This window comes from Neomonachus schauinslandi, chromosome 7 (assembly GCF_002201575.2).
Source record: "Neomonachus schauinslandi chromosome 7, ASM220157v2, whole genome shotgun sequence".
In the NCBI taxonomy this organism is placed as follows: Eukaryota; Metazoa; Chordata; class Mammalia; order Carnivora; family Phocidae; genus Neomonachus; species Neomonachus schauinslandi.
In genome coordinates, this window is record NC_058409.1 from 73,943,253 (window position 1) to 73,957,342 (window position 14,090).

Consider the following 14,090-nt stretch of genomic DNA (forward strand, 5'->3'; position numbering starts at 1 on the left):
TCAAGTCTGTGACAGGTTTTAATCTAATGTGCCCTTATAGCGTGCATCTACTGTCTATTTTGCACTTGAGTATTTATTCCACTAAATTATGCACTCCTTGAGGGAAGGAACTGTAATTATTTATATTTGTGTTCCTTGTAGTAGTTTAATGCTTATGAATACGGTCTTTGCTATCTGTGAAACCTGGGTTCAAGTTCCAATTTGCCATTCATAAAGTGTGTCACCCTGGATGAACTATTTATACTTTTTGAGCCTTTAGTTTCTTCATTTGAGAAATGTGAAAAATAGTATTACCTAATACAAGTATTTTGAAATTGAAATTATATATATATATATATGTATATATAAAGCACTTAGCTCAGATCCTGGAGGATGTTAGATGCTCAATAATTATTATAAAGTATTCCCAACAGATGTAGAATAAATCTTTCAGTTCCCATACATACTTACTGAACTTAGATACTTAACAAAAATGGAACCATATAATTATCTTGAATCATTGGCCCACAGGAAAAAGTGTTAATCATCAAGCAAGTAAAAATTAAGGTCAATGAGCAAGATCAGACAATTAGTTCATTACCATGCCATTGCAAACATTACCCTACCACCCACACGTTTTATTACATTTGAGTATGTTACAATATTGCTATGAAATTGCTTTCAAAATACTGAAATTGAGAGTTATTGTAATGGTTAGCTTGCCCTGACTGATAAGAATATTGTTGAAAGAATGGAGTTCAAGCTCATTTTTATGACACAGAGAATTTTTCATGGTCTTTCTCTTTCTTTCCTAACCTAGCTCTCTGCTCCATTCCACATTTTTGGATTCCTGTCATAGGCAGTTTTATCATGAACACACTCATCCAGTAGTTTCCATTTCTCCCAATTTCTGTAGCAGGCACTCGATCCTTTTTCAAGATTCAGATCATAAGGTATTTTTGCAGATGAAACTTTTCCAATAATCTAGGATATCATTTACCATTTTATTTTTTGTCTTCCTACCATACTCTGTAGAATTCATGTCACATTTCTTCATATGGATATGTCTTCCTGCAAAGCACATGAGGGCAGACCCTGGTATAAAGCAAATCCTTACTGTATCTAAGCAAAGCAATAAATGATACAGTATTGTAAGCATATTTAAGGGACATTAGAAACTGTAATGCTTACATTTCAATTCCACTTGTTCTCCATGTCCATTAATTAACATCTATTTATTTCTCATATTTTCAAGAGTCAGGTTTCTTAAATATGCATTTGGATATGTAGATTAGTGTATTTGCTTACAATGATCTGGGAAGATAATCTCTACAGGTATCAGGGAAACATGCTTATAATATTTAGGGATCTTTTATTTAAATGGGGATCTTATTCTCTCTTAGACACAATCAGTACATTGCCCAGATAAGTAAGGTAATAAAATATGAGAACAGTGAAAATAAAGACAGGATTTCCACACAAGACATACTGGACAGTATCCAATTTGTATATAAAATGAACTTATATAATTTGGTCAATATAAAGACACTAAACTTAGATATAGGACCATGGTTCATGTCAAATCAGATCAATAGAAGGAGTATTCTGAAGTCAAATTCAGATGAGTACTGCCTGAGTGAGATCAATTTCAGGGCTAGAATTTAGGCTTTATCCATTGCACTCAAAATCAGATGGAAACTTGTCCTAGCCTACTTTGGCTGCTCCCTGTATCTGACCTATGTTTGAGGTGCAGACATCTTCTCATTCTCCTGCTCTCTCTTATCAGTCCTTTTTGCCCTGATTGTATGAGGGGAGCTGGGTTTTGGCTCCTAAAGCACTCAATTAATCTCTCCCTGTTCTTCCCCTTGCCCAAGGAGTTGTTCAGATGTGAAGGTTGAGGCATGAATGGAAGTCCAGCCTCCGCTCATTAGAAATGGGATCTTGTACAAGTTTCTTAAACTCCCTGAAGCACAGTTTCTGCCTTTGCTAAATGAGATTACAGGTCTTCACAGAGTATTCATAAAAATCCATGGTGGAATGCATATGAAAGCAGTAAGTAAACAGCCAAACACTATGCAAAGTTGAGTTAGTGTTATAAAACTGTGCTATGTTGTGCCAGTAGGCAAGGACTGTTTTATGCTGAACTCTCCAGTATTTTTTTTTTTAAGGGTGGTGTTGGTAGAAGACATTGTTCTATTATAATCTGTTGAGTGGTAGAATGTGAACATGGGAACATACCATGTTCTGGTCCACTCACTGGACAACCTTTGGGTTTGTAGAGCCCAGTTTTCTATGTAGTTGAGGATTTAGTCTTTTGTCGCAACACTTTAAAAATATTCTTGATGGAAATCGTTTAAAAATATATTTAAAGGTTGAAGGAGCTAGTGAAGAAGGATTGATGGATTATTTATTGTGAACAGAAGGAAATATAAAATATATTCTGGCTCTACCTTTTTGCCTTGTAAAGAGCATAGTCACCATAATTTTCCATTTTATTAGTAATTCATGGGCATCATTATGAATATTAGTTACACTCTGCTATAACTCTATGATGACTTCAGGGAATATGCTGCATATTGTGTTATTTGCCTTTATATCATGTAACTCCAAATTGTGTATTTTGAGATTTGATTGTTTTATAATTTTTATTTCCTCCTTTGCTGTCTTTTCGCTATGGGGTAATACCTATACTAGCCTTGTTTTTTGCTTATTTGCTACTTTCTCATAGAAGTCAAGAGAGAGCCAGTGTATTCCAAATAGGTCCACCTCTCTATAGGCCTCCCTCGGAAGAAGCCGGTGGGCACTCCAGGACTCTGAGAGCTGTAGATAGACCTCCAAACTTCCCCACTCCATCAGATACTCAGAAACTTTCCCCCAGAGTGTGTCTCAGGAAAGTCAAGACTGATAATCAGGACGAGAAGCCAATGCTTTCCAGGTCATCACTCATTTCCTACACTTTAATCGTCTCTGTCTAAGATATGTCCTTTTTGGCCCCATCTCTGACCTCTGAATCTCCTCTAATGTGCCTTCTGGAAGTCATGCTCAATGAAGGAGGCAAAGCCTATGTGGGGCTGAGAAAGTGACTATCAGCTCAGATTGAAAAGCATCCCTGCCATTCATCAGACTGGAAGGTCAGCTGGGGGTAAAAGTAGCTACAAAGTTAATAGGACACAGCATTTCTGCAGAGTTCATGTCGCCACTGTCAAATGCCACAAGGATTCCCCTCTTTGAATGACTTTTGCATTCTAGACCCACGTTGCTATACTCATCTATTATTGGAGATAACCACTTGCTAAACCACCCTCACTTCATAACAGCATTTAATCCCTAGTTAATTCTTCTCCAAGTTTTACGTAAGAAACTGCAACCAATCCAGAACTGATCCTTGCTTGCCTTAGATGTTCCTCAAAATCCTTCAAGCAGGAACCCAACCTTTATAAAGCATGCTTTCCCCTCCCTCTTGTTGAAAGCTGAATTCCATGATTCCTCTGGAGTACCTTCCCTTGCTGCTTCAAATCAATAAATCTGATTTTATTGGACTACAGGTTTGTTCCTTCTGGTCTTTGGCCAATTAGAGTGTAACGCCAGTTACTGGCAAATCCCATTTATCACTAACCCCTTTTCTGAACATGACATTAATATCATGTTCTAACTGGATCTGGACACTTCTTCCCCTGCAGCCATTCTCAAAGTGATAGCTATATTTTCTTTTATGTATCTTATACCACTGGGCCTACAGATGGACTATATGTCCTCTTGGCTGATTTCAGATCATCCTTCTTCTCCTTACAAACACTCACTTTTAAAATTTCATTTCATCAGATTATACTCCTGCCCCCGCCCACTCTTCCTTGTGGTAATCATCTATTGCCATTTTCTGCCTCACCCCCACTTCGCTACCTTCTTTTCCCTGAAATGTTTAGCTCTTGGCTTATTGACACTCTTTACAACAATATGGTTGTTTTAATTCTTTGTAATTTCAGTATCTGTATAGATGATATTTCCAATACCCTGGTTCCTCAGTTCCTTGACTTTCTCTTCTCTATTGACTTTTGTCTTCAGCACTACCTAAGTTGTTCACTCCCATGGTCATGTTTTTGGCACTGTCAGTACACATAATTGAATTCCTCCATGATCTCAATTTCAGCTCCCTGAATACCAGCTCCTACTTTTTTCTCATGCACTTGACTATCTCAACTCCAATAATTTTTCAGTCCTACTGGGTATAATTCTACCAGCATTTTATTGCCTGTAACCTCTGTGCCTTCAGTTCCCTCATTTTTTTGTCTTAAATCACATCCTTTATCATTATTATCACTTCTTACTTGATCATGAAAAGCATGTTTTACCCAACTCTCCCCCTGCTCTATGTCAGCATGACTGAACATGACTGCAGAAGAACACAAAACCATGCTGTTGGATTTCATTTTATTTTATGATTTTTGCTTGACAAATTGCATTTTTTATTGTGACAGAACATATATAACATAAATCTACCATTTAAACCATTTTGAAGTATACTATTCATTGGGATTAAGGACATTTACACTGTTATATAACCACTGCCACCATCCATCTTCAGAACTTCTTCATCTTCCCAAACTAGAACTCTGTATCCATTAAACAATAGCTCTTCACTCCTCAACTCCCCAACCTACTGGCAATCATCATTCTACTTTCTGTCTCTATGAATTTGACTACCCTAGGTACCTCATGTAAACACAATCATACAATATTTGTCCTTTTGTGACTGGCTTATTTTGCTTATGAAGTCTTCAAGGTTTGCCCATGTTGTAGCGTTGTGTCAGAATTGTGTTGTTTTTTAAGGCTTTATGTATATACCATATTTTATTTATCCATTCATGATTTTTTCTTAAATTTGTGATCACTTACCTCCTTTGAGCCTCAATTCTGCCAGATTGTCTTACTTCATTCCCACATTTATTTTACTCTCTCTCCTAGACTTTTATTTCATACCTAATTCTACTTTCTCAAATCCACAAGACTTTACTCTTAGCTATTGGTTTTGCTTTCTGTATTACTGAGAAATCAGAATCATTCAAGAATGTCTGTAAGATTCCACTGCCATATCTACCAGTGAGCCTTAGCACCAATATACACTGTTTTCCCACCTTTTATTATCATCTATTTTGCACCAGCTTACATTCCTTTTTATAATTACAAGGTCATTGCTATAACAATTGTCCTCTCTTTTGCCTACATCATCAGGTTTCCTTTTTTAAAATTTTTATTTTTTTCCAGTTTTACTGAGATATAGTTGACATATAACACTATATAGGTTTAAGGTGTACAGCATAATGACTTGATTTACATATATTACAAAATATCCCCCACAGACAGTTTGGTTGACATCCATCATCTCATATAGATACAAAATTTTTTTTTTTCTTTGAGATGAGAACTGTCAGGATTTACTTTTTTTTTTTTTTAAGATTTTATTTATTTATTTTAGAGTGGCGGGGAGGGGGAAGGCAGGGGTGGAAGGGCAGAGGGAGAGGAAGAGAGAGAATCTTAAGGAGGCTCCACGCCCAGTGTGAACCCTATACGGAGCTTGATCTCACCACCCTTAGATCATGACCTGAACCAAAATCAAGAGTCAGATGCTTAACCGACTGAGTCACCCAGGCACCTCCAGGATTTAGTTTCTTAACAACTTCCAAATATACCAACCAGCAGTGTTATCTACAGTCACCATGTACATTATATTGAGGGGAGGTATTTTCTGTTTTTTTTCAGTTGAAGTTCTCAATTCCAACCAGCCCCAAATTGTGAACAGGCTGATTCAGGAAGACTTACTACCAAGTCACCATGGAGTCTAAGAATTACAGTTCTGCATTATTAATTTGATCTAAATACATTTTTTTCTTCCAAATTTTTATTTAAATTCTAGTTAGTTAAGATATAGTGTAATATTGATTTCAGGAGTAGAATTTAGTGATTCATAACTTACATACAACACCCAGTGCTCATCACAACAAGTGCCCTCTTTAATACCCATCACCCATTTAGCTCACTCTCCCACCCATCTCCCTCCATCAACCCTCAGTTTGTTCTCTATCCTTAAGAGTCTCTTATGGTTACCTCCCCCTCTCTCCTCTTTTTTTTTTTTCTTCTCACATGTCCATCTTTTTGTTTCCTAAATTCCATATATGAGTGAAATCATATGGTATTTGTCTTTTTCTGACTTATTTCACTTAGCATAATACAGTCTAGTTCCACCCATGTCACTGCAAATGGCAAGATTTCATTCTTTTTGATGGTTGAGTAATATTCCATTGGATATATATACCACATCTTCCTTATCCATTCATCAGTTGATGGATGCTTGGGCTCTTTCCATAGCTTGTCTATTGTTGATAATGCTGCTATAAACATCGAGGTGTTTTCCATCAGTATACAACGTGCTGGAAATTCTCTCATCTTAAAAACAACAAAACTCTTCCTAACTTATTTTCTTCCTATCACCACTAGTTTTTCTCCTTAACTTTGCTATAAAACCTCTGGAAAACATTCTCTATACTTGCTGCCTCAATTTCTTTTCTTAAATTAGTTCTAATTTGTTTTTTGCTCCACCACTCTAGTGAAACATCTCTTATCAAGGTCACCAATGGGTTCCAAATGGTTAAATCCAATCCAAATCTCAGTCCTCATGTTACTTGACCCTTCTAAAATATTTCATACCACTGATCTCTTCTTTTGCTTTGATGCACTTTTCTTGCTTGGCTTTCTGGACAACTACTGTTCCTACCTTTTCTCCTATCCCACTGACATTTTCTTATTAGTCTTCTTTGCTGCTTTTTTCCCTCCTCATTTCTCTGATTTCTAAATGATAGAGGGCTCAGGTCCTAGTCCTTGGTCCTCTTTGAATTTCTATATACTCCCAACTCTAAATGAGACTTCAAGATCTTAATGAGCCTTATATAACTACAATCTGACCACTTTACGTAGTTTCTTCTTTTGCTTCCTGAATGTCCTTAGTTAAATACCACTTTCTCAGGTTAGGTCATGTTGGATCCTCACACCCAACCACAGCAGTTTCTATTCTCTTTTCCTATTAGCCTTCATTACTATTTAGCAACCTGTATTTTTTAGTTATGTACCTTTTATATTGCCCATGAGAGCAAAAATTTTTGTTTTGTTTAGTATTGTAAACAAATACTATTGTATCCCCAATGCTTAAAACAATGCCTGACACATAGTTGGAATTAATAAATATTTGTTGGATGAGTGAATGAAAGATTAGTACTGAGAATTAGGAAAAGTAAGATATTTAGAGCCATGTGTACAAGAGCAAATAGGTCCTTGGTTATTATCTCCATGGTTTTCCTGTGAGTAAAATTTTAGTTTTATGAAGTAGCAGCTTAATAACAATAATAACAACTGAGTACTTATGTGCAGAAACCATCCCACATGCTTTCTTCACTTCTTATTTAAGCCATACAATCATTAGCCAAAGAAATAGCCATCATTACCTCTGTTTTATAGATGAGGCTAGGCAACTTGTTCAGAATCACCTTGCTACTAAGTGATTATGCTGGGATTCAAAATCAGTTTCATCTGACTCCAAAGTTCAATTTTTTTTTCCACCATAATACATGGTTTACTTTTGGCTCTTGGCTGGTGTTTTGGTTAATGGGGTATTAATGTAAGCAATAAGTTAGAAAAACTGAATGATATGCCATTAAGCCTTTTGAGTTTATCATTTTCTTTATTATGCAAACTTAAGTATAATGCAGTTTTAATATCTTCTGTATTTGTGGGAGATCTGAATAGTCAAAATGTAGGGCAAGCATTGTTTTCATTTTTAATTGAAAATTAAAGTTTGCCCTGTGTCAAAATCTGCATGCATGTAATAATAGAAACAGATATGCTTGACCTTTTTTACTGTAATATTTGGTTATTAAAAATGGAATTTTATTTGGTTTGACTATTTCTCTTGCATTTAAGAGGCAATAAAAAAGCTCTCCTGCAGCTAATTTAAAAATAACAACAAATTCTCATGGATGTAATGCAAATATCTGCTGTGAGGCAAAGCCTGCTTCATTTTATTTATTTATTTCTGCATTCATTACATTGATTACACTGTAATGGGATTCAGGGACCCTAACAATGAAAGAGAAAATTGGACAGGTCCATGTGAGAGAAAATTAGTCGGCTATTTGTACTGCATTTGGACATGACATTGTGATTTTTGTTTTGAGTTTTGTAAATCATTCATTTTGGGACTGTGATAAGCAACACAGATATCACTCAATTTTCCAAATGTACTTTGGAGCAATTTTTTTTCTTTTGATACATTTTTGGTTATGTGATAAAATGTGTTGATAAATTAATCTACCTTCATATATAAAACTTCCTTCCTTAGATCAAAGAAAATGTTCATTGTCAATTATACATACTTAAGTAACTGAATGGTTTAGGCATTGATTCCTAGCTCCAACTTTTACATTTTCTTAATCTATGTGCCTTGATTTCTTCCTCTGAAAACTCAGCATATTCCTTATCCCATTTATTTTATGGATATATTGAAACTTTCATCAGGAAATTTATGAAAAATCACCTTATAAGTTGGAGTCCCTGTGTAAATGTAAAATGGTAGTTGTTTTATTACTATCCTGTGGCTTAAAGGGATTATTAAACGTTTTATCAATTTGGAGCACCTGGGTGGCTCAGTCAGTTAAGCACCCGACTCTTGGTTTCATCTCAGGTTATGATCTAATGGGTCATAAGATCGAGCTCCAAGTTGGGCTGCATGCTCAGCAGGGAGTCTGCTTGAAGATTCTATCTCTGCCCCTCCCCCATCCCACCCATGCACGCTCATGCATGCACGGTCTCTCTTTCTAAAATAAATAAATAAACCTTAAAAAAATGTTTTATCAACTTATTCTTTCTCCAAAATTGATGCTTTTGGATTGTAACATTCACCTTTTAAAATTAATGAAGAATTTCCTGGAGTATAAAGTAAGCCCTTCATGGATTTACAGTACTGGTAAGGAATTAACATCCTAAAACTTACTCAGATTGAATTTTCTTTTTTTTTTTAAAGATTTCATTTATTTATTGGACACAGAGAGAGAGAGAATACAAACAGGGGGAGTGGCAGAGGGAGAGGGAGAAGCAGGTTCCCTGCTCAGCAGGGAGCCCGACATGGGGCTCCATCCCAGGACCCTGGGATCATGACCCAAGCCTAAGACAGCCGCTTAACTAACTGAGCCACCCAGGTGTCCCCAGATTGTATTTTCTTTTTCATGTTCATTTTTTTGTTACTAAAACAATTAATGTTGATATTTAAATTGTTTCTATTTTTTGTGGCTGTAAACAAGGCCGTAAAACATTTTTGAGTGCATATGCTTTCACATATTTGTATTATTTAATCCTGAGTTTTCTGGTTGACATGGTATGCAGTTTATAAGAGACTCTGCCTAGATCCTATCTGGGCTCAAATGGAAGGCCCTTTTGTTAGCCTCTCCCCAGTTCTTTTTTATTTTATTTTATTTTATTTTATTTTATTATTTTATTTTATTTTTTGAGAGAGAGAGAGTGCATAGGGGAAGGGCCAGAGGGAGAGGGAGAGAGAAAATCTCAAGCCGACTTCCCTCTGAGCACAGAGCCTGATGTGAGCCTCAATCTGATGACCCTGAGACCATGACCTGAACTGAAATCAAGAGTCTGCCACTAACCAACTGAGCCACTCAGGTGCTACCAATTCTTCATTTTAAATCTATAATTTTAAATCTAGAAGATGATCCTCTGAACATCGCATTCCACAATATATGTAAGTATTGGATCATAATTTGTGTCAACAAAGAAAAAGAAAAAAAAATAAGACTTTTTGTCATTGATTTCTAGTTTAATTCTATTGTGGTCAGAGAACATATTTGTATAACCTGTGTCCTTGGTTTTATGGCCCAGAATATGGTCTATCTTAGAAAATGTTCTGTTTGCATTTAAAAAGTATGTTGTTAGGTAGAGTGTTTTATAAATGTCAATTAGATCATGTTGGTTGATAGTGTTATTCAAGTTTTCTTTATCTGTATTAGTTTGCTAGGGCTTCTGTAATGAAATACCACAAACTGAATATCCAAAGGTCTTGGGTCAAGGTATTGGCAGAGCCATCCTTCTTCTGAAAGTACTAGGAGGAAGACTTATTCCAAGCCTCTCTTTGAGCTTCTGGTAGTTTCCTGACTTGTGGTAGCATAACTCTAAAATTCACATAGCATGCTTGTCTCTGTGTCCAAATTTCCTTTTTTTATGATCCAATCCAATCATATTGGACTGGGGACCTATCCTACACTGGAAGACCTCATCTTAATTTACAGATGTAACTACCTCTGTGATGTTCTATTTCTAAATAAGGTCACATTCTGAGATACTGAGTGTTAGGACTTCAACATGTGAATTTTTGAGGGGATGCAGTTTAACCAATAACAATATCCTTGCTGATTTTTGGTCTACTTTCCTATATATTATTGAGACAGGTATTAAAATCTCCAACTCTGATTGTGTATTTGTCCATCTTTGTATTTCCTTATAGTTCTATCAGATTTGCTTTATGTATTTTCAAGCTCTATTATTAGGTACATAAGCTCTTACAACAGTTATGTTCTCTTGATGAATTAACTCTTTTATCATTATGAAATAACCTGTTTATTCTTGGTAAATATATAATATTTTTTGTTTTGAAATTGATTTTGTCAAATATTAATATAGACACTCAAGCTTTCTTTTGATTTGTGTTTATCTGTATTCATATTTATCTATATATCTTCTTTTTAGTCATCTTTGCTGTTTTTTTAATCTCATTTCTCTGTTTGAATTTATGAGCTATGGATTATGGGAACTCTCTTGACACACAGGCTGTGTAAAGATTTAATACAAAATGTTTCATAGCTCAAATGCTCCTCACTGTTTGAAGAGACCTGCTGTAGATGAAGAGGTCTCATCTATTATTTTCAGCCAGCAACATGCACATGATGCATAAAAAAGAACTTGGGGAACCATGCAACATGTCTGAGATATCTCCCTGCTTTGACTGTGCTTCTTAATTTTGTGTATTCTTGAAATTATTAGTAAAGGTTGATAGTGAGTAAGATCTCTGATTTGTGGGAGTCTGATCCTTTCGACAATCAGATCCTCTGTGTTGGCTTATACATTTAGATGCACATGTCCAAAAAACAATTTTAAATTTTTTAAAGTATTTTGTTTGTTTGTTTGTTTTGGCTTAGAACAACAGAACTTTATTCTCTCACAGTTGAGAGGCTAGAAGTCCAAAATCAGGTTGTTGGCAGGGAAGATTCCAAGATTTTGATGGTAAGGTCCCATTGGTAGTAGCTGAGGTATATGGTTTGACAGATGGTCGGGAAATAAGCTTTCCAATTAAAGATTTATTACTCTCTTCAGTTTTAAAACAGATAAATAGCAACTTTAAAACTGGTAATAGTTATTCCAAAGTTCAAATCCCTAGTAAATCTGTTACTGTTTTCCCCTCTTCTATATTTTAACATGGGTTCTACAGGTAGGAGGAAGTTTACTTGACCTTACTGAGAAGAGGGATGATTTGTGTAAATGAGGGTCCCATGCTATTATCTGAGTTTCCTCTTGTCTTGCCTAGTCAGCATGTGCTGGCATATGCTGCTATGTTTTGAGCTGGTGAGACTCATCTTCTGGTCTCTCTGCAAGGCCAATGAATAGGGGAATGTCTCTCTCTATCTGCTGACCAGGCATCATCTTGGAATCTGCTCTTCCTGCAGGTCCTCTGAGACTTAGCCATGTCATCCCTCAAACCCCAAGACCTTGAATCACCTCACCCCTCACCGTAATGGCCTTACATCAGACCCACTGGCTTCAGACTATGTGTGAATGCTTGGATATTTTTCATACCCATGGACTCAAAGGAGTCACTGGAAAGGGATGCTTCCTCCTACCATTTTTGGCCTAAATGTTCTCCACATGATTTCTAATTTGTTGCAGCTGTTTCATATTGTGGTAGATGATTTTCCTCTAGAATCTCTAGTGGTGAGTGAGGCAAAAACCTATATAATTTCAACTTTACCGTCTCTTATGCTTTGATGTTACTGACTCTTGCTAATAAACTGAGGGGATAATAAAGAGCTTGACATCCTACCTTTTGCTCTACTCTTGGTACTTGCTACCCCTTTTAGCTTATCTCTTGCAATCTTCCTTCCTCTGTTGAAGGAGAGTTTCTCTATGACATATACATTTACTTTTTATTTCATGTCCTTCTTTGAACCCATCCTCTGCTTCCTGATGCAGTAAATCTCAAACTAATACTTAATGTCTGAGCATTGTAGGAGGACATGATTTATGGAATCATAACCATATAGTGGTTTGCTATTTCCAAAATTACTGGCCCCAATTTGCAAACCAAACCTACAACAAATGAACGAAACAGATCAGAGAGTATTCAAATTTTATTAAGAATATTTCCAGGGGTATTGGAACTAGATAAAGTTGTAGGGATAAATTGCCATTTATTAAAAAAAAAGAATGTCTGCAAGGGGAGCTAGATGATGGTGCAAAGAATAGGGTAATGAAATGAGATATGAGGGTCCTGCTGACTCCTTCAAAGCACAAGACACTTATCATAGCTTATTTCATATAATGCTTTTCATTAACCTTGTAAGTTAGATTTTTTAAAACATAAACACTCCTTTATATGAGAAGAACTGGAGAAGAAAGTCACAGCTAAGTGTGACAAGGACAGAATTTGAACCCACAAATGCACATTTTGTACATCCCAAACCTGTTTCTATCTATCATATCCTTCTATAGGTGCTATAAAAGACCTGCGGCTCATGTCTGCAGAACTATAGGCAGGCTATAATCTACCCCATAGCACCCATGAAAAGAAGCAAATAGGCTATTGTGTTCTTTGTGATTTCCCATTTAAGTAAAGCCCATACACACCTATTTTTCTGATTAAAATCTTATAGATAGACACATTGGTAGGGAGACTATTCCTGAGTGCTGCATAGCTCTAGGGAAAAAGCCCCAATGACTGATAAGTGAGATGAAGTTTAGGATTTCCAAAGGAGATAACTATAAATGTACATTGGTGTTTGGGGAGAAACAAAGTGAAACATTTTTAACAAAGGGTATCATACATGCTTGAAAATATGTTGCTACAAAAAACTTAAATTGGGCTCAACAGTTCCTGAGACTTTGATCTAAATCAAAAGGTTTTTGGACAGCTTATGGATTTTTTCTTCCCTGAAACTGTTGAAAGCTATAAATTTGAAAAGGAATTTCACAGAGATATGATTATCACAGCTGTGATAAACTGTTATCTCTACAGAGCAGAAGGAGGCAAGTCAGTGTTTTGTGGGACCAGGTTCCTCAGCCATGGAGATACCAGAGACTGGTGTGGCAAAGCCAACTGAAAACAGGGGATATTATGCATGTTAAAGGGATCCTGATGAAGTTTCACCAACATAAACTTCACCAAGTCACTTAAATATAAATAAGGTGCTTTCATATTGAATGGCTTGGCAAAGGGAACTTTTGCTCTTTCTCTATGAATTTTAATTTAACAAGAATATATAGCCACATGAGCTAAAATGTTATCATCTGAAGCAATAGTGCCCATATTTTCCAAATTGCACCCCTTATTAATAAAACATTTTAAAGCACACTTCTCCAAATTATATTGCTTTTATTTATTTAAAAATTTTGGCATTAATATATATTATAAAGGTACACACAAATGGAAATTTAAAGCACAAGTACAATGAAATAAATAACATAAAAATTTTAAAAACTTTTTGCTTTTACTTAAAATACTAGTATTATTAGTAAAATATAATTGAATGGGCTTCATTCTTTTTGAAAAAGGTGGTTTAACATTTTGTGATCCAGTTATTTGAAGGTGTAATTCGAAGGCCATACAATGTGGAGGAGATCCAATGCCATAGGTAGATTTCTGTGGATTCTTTTTTTTTTATGTTAATCACCATATATTACATCATTAGTTTTTGATGTAGTGTTCCATGATTCATTGTTTGCGTATTCTTAAGTGAGTTATGAGTTTTATCATCACTCTGGCTTTAAATTCTTATTCTTGTTGGGTGTCA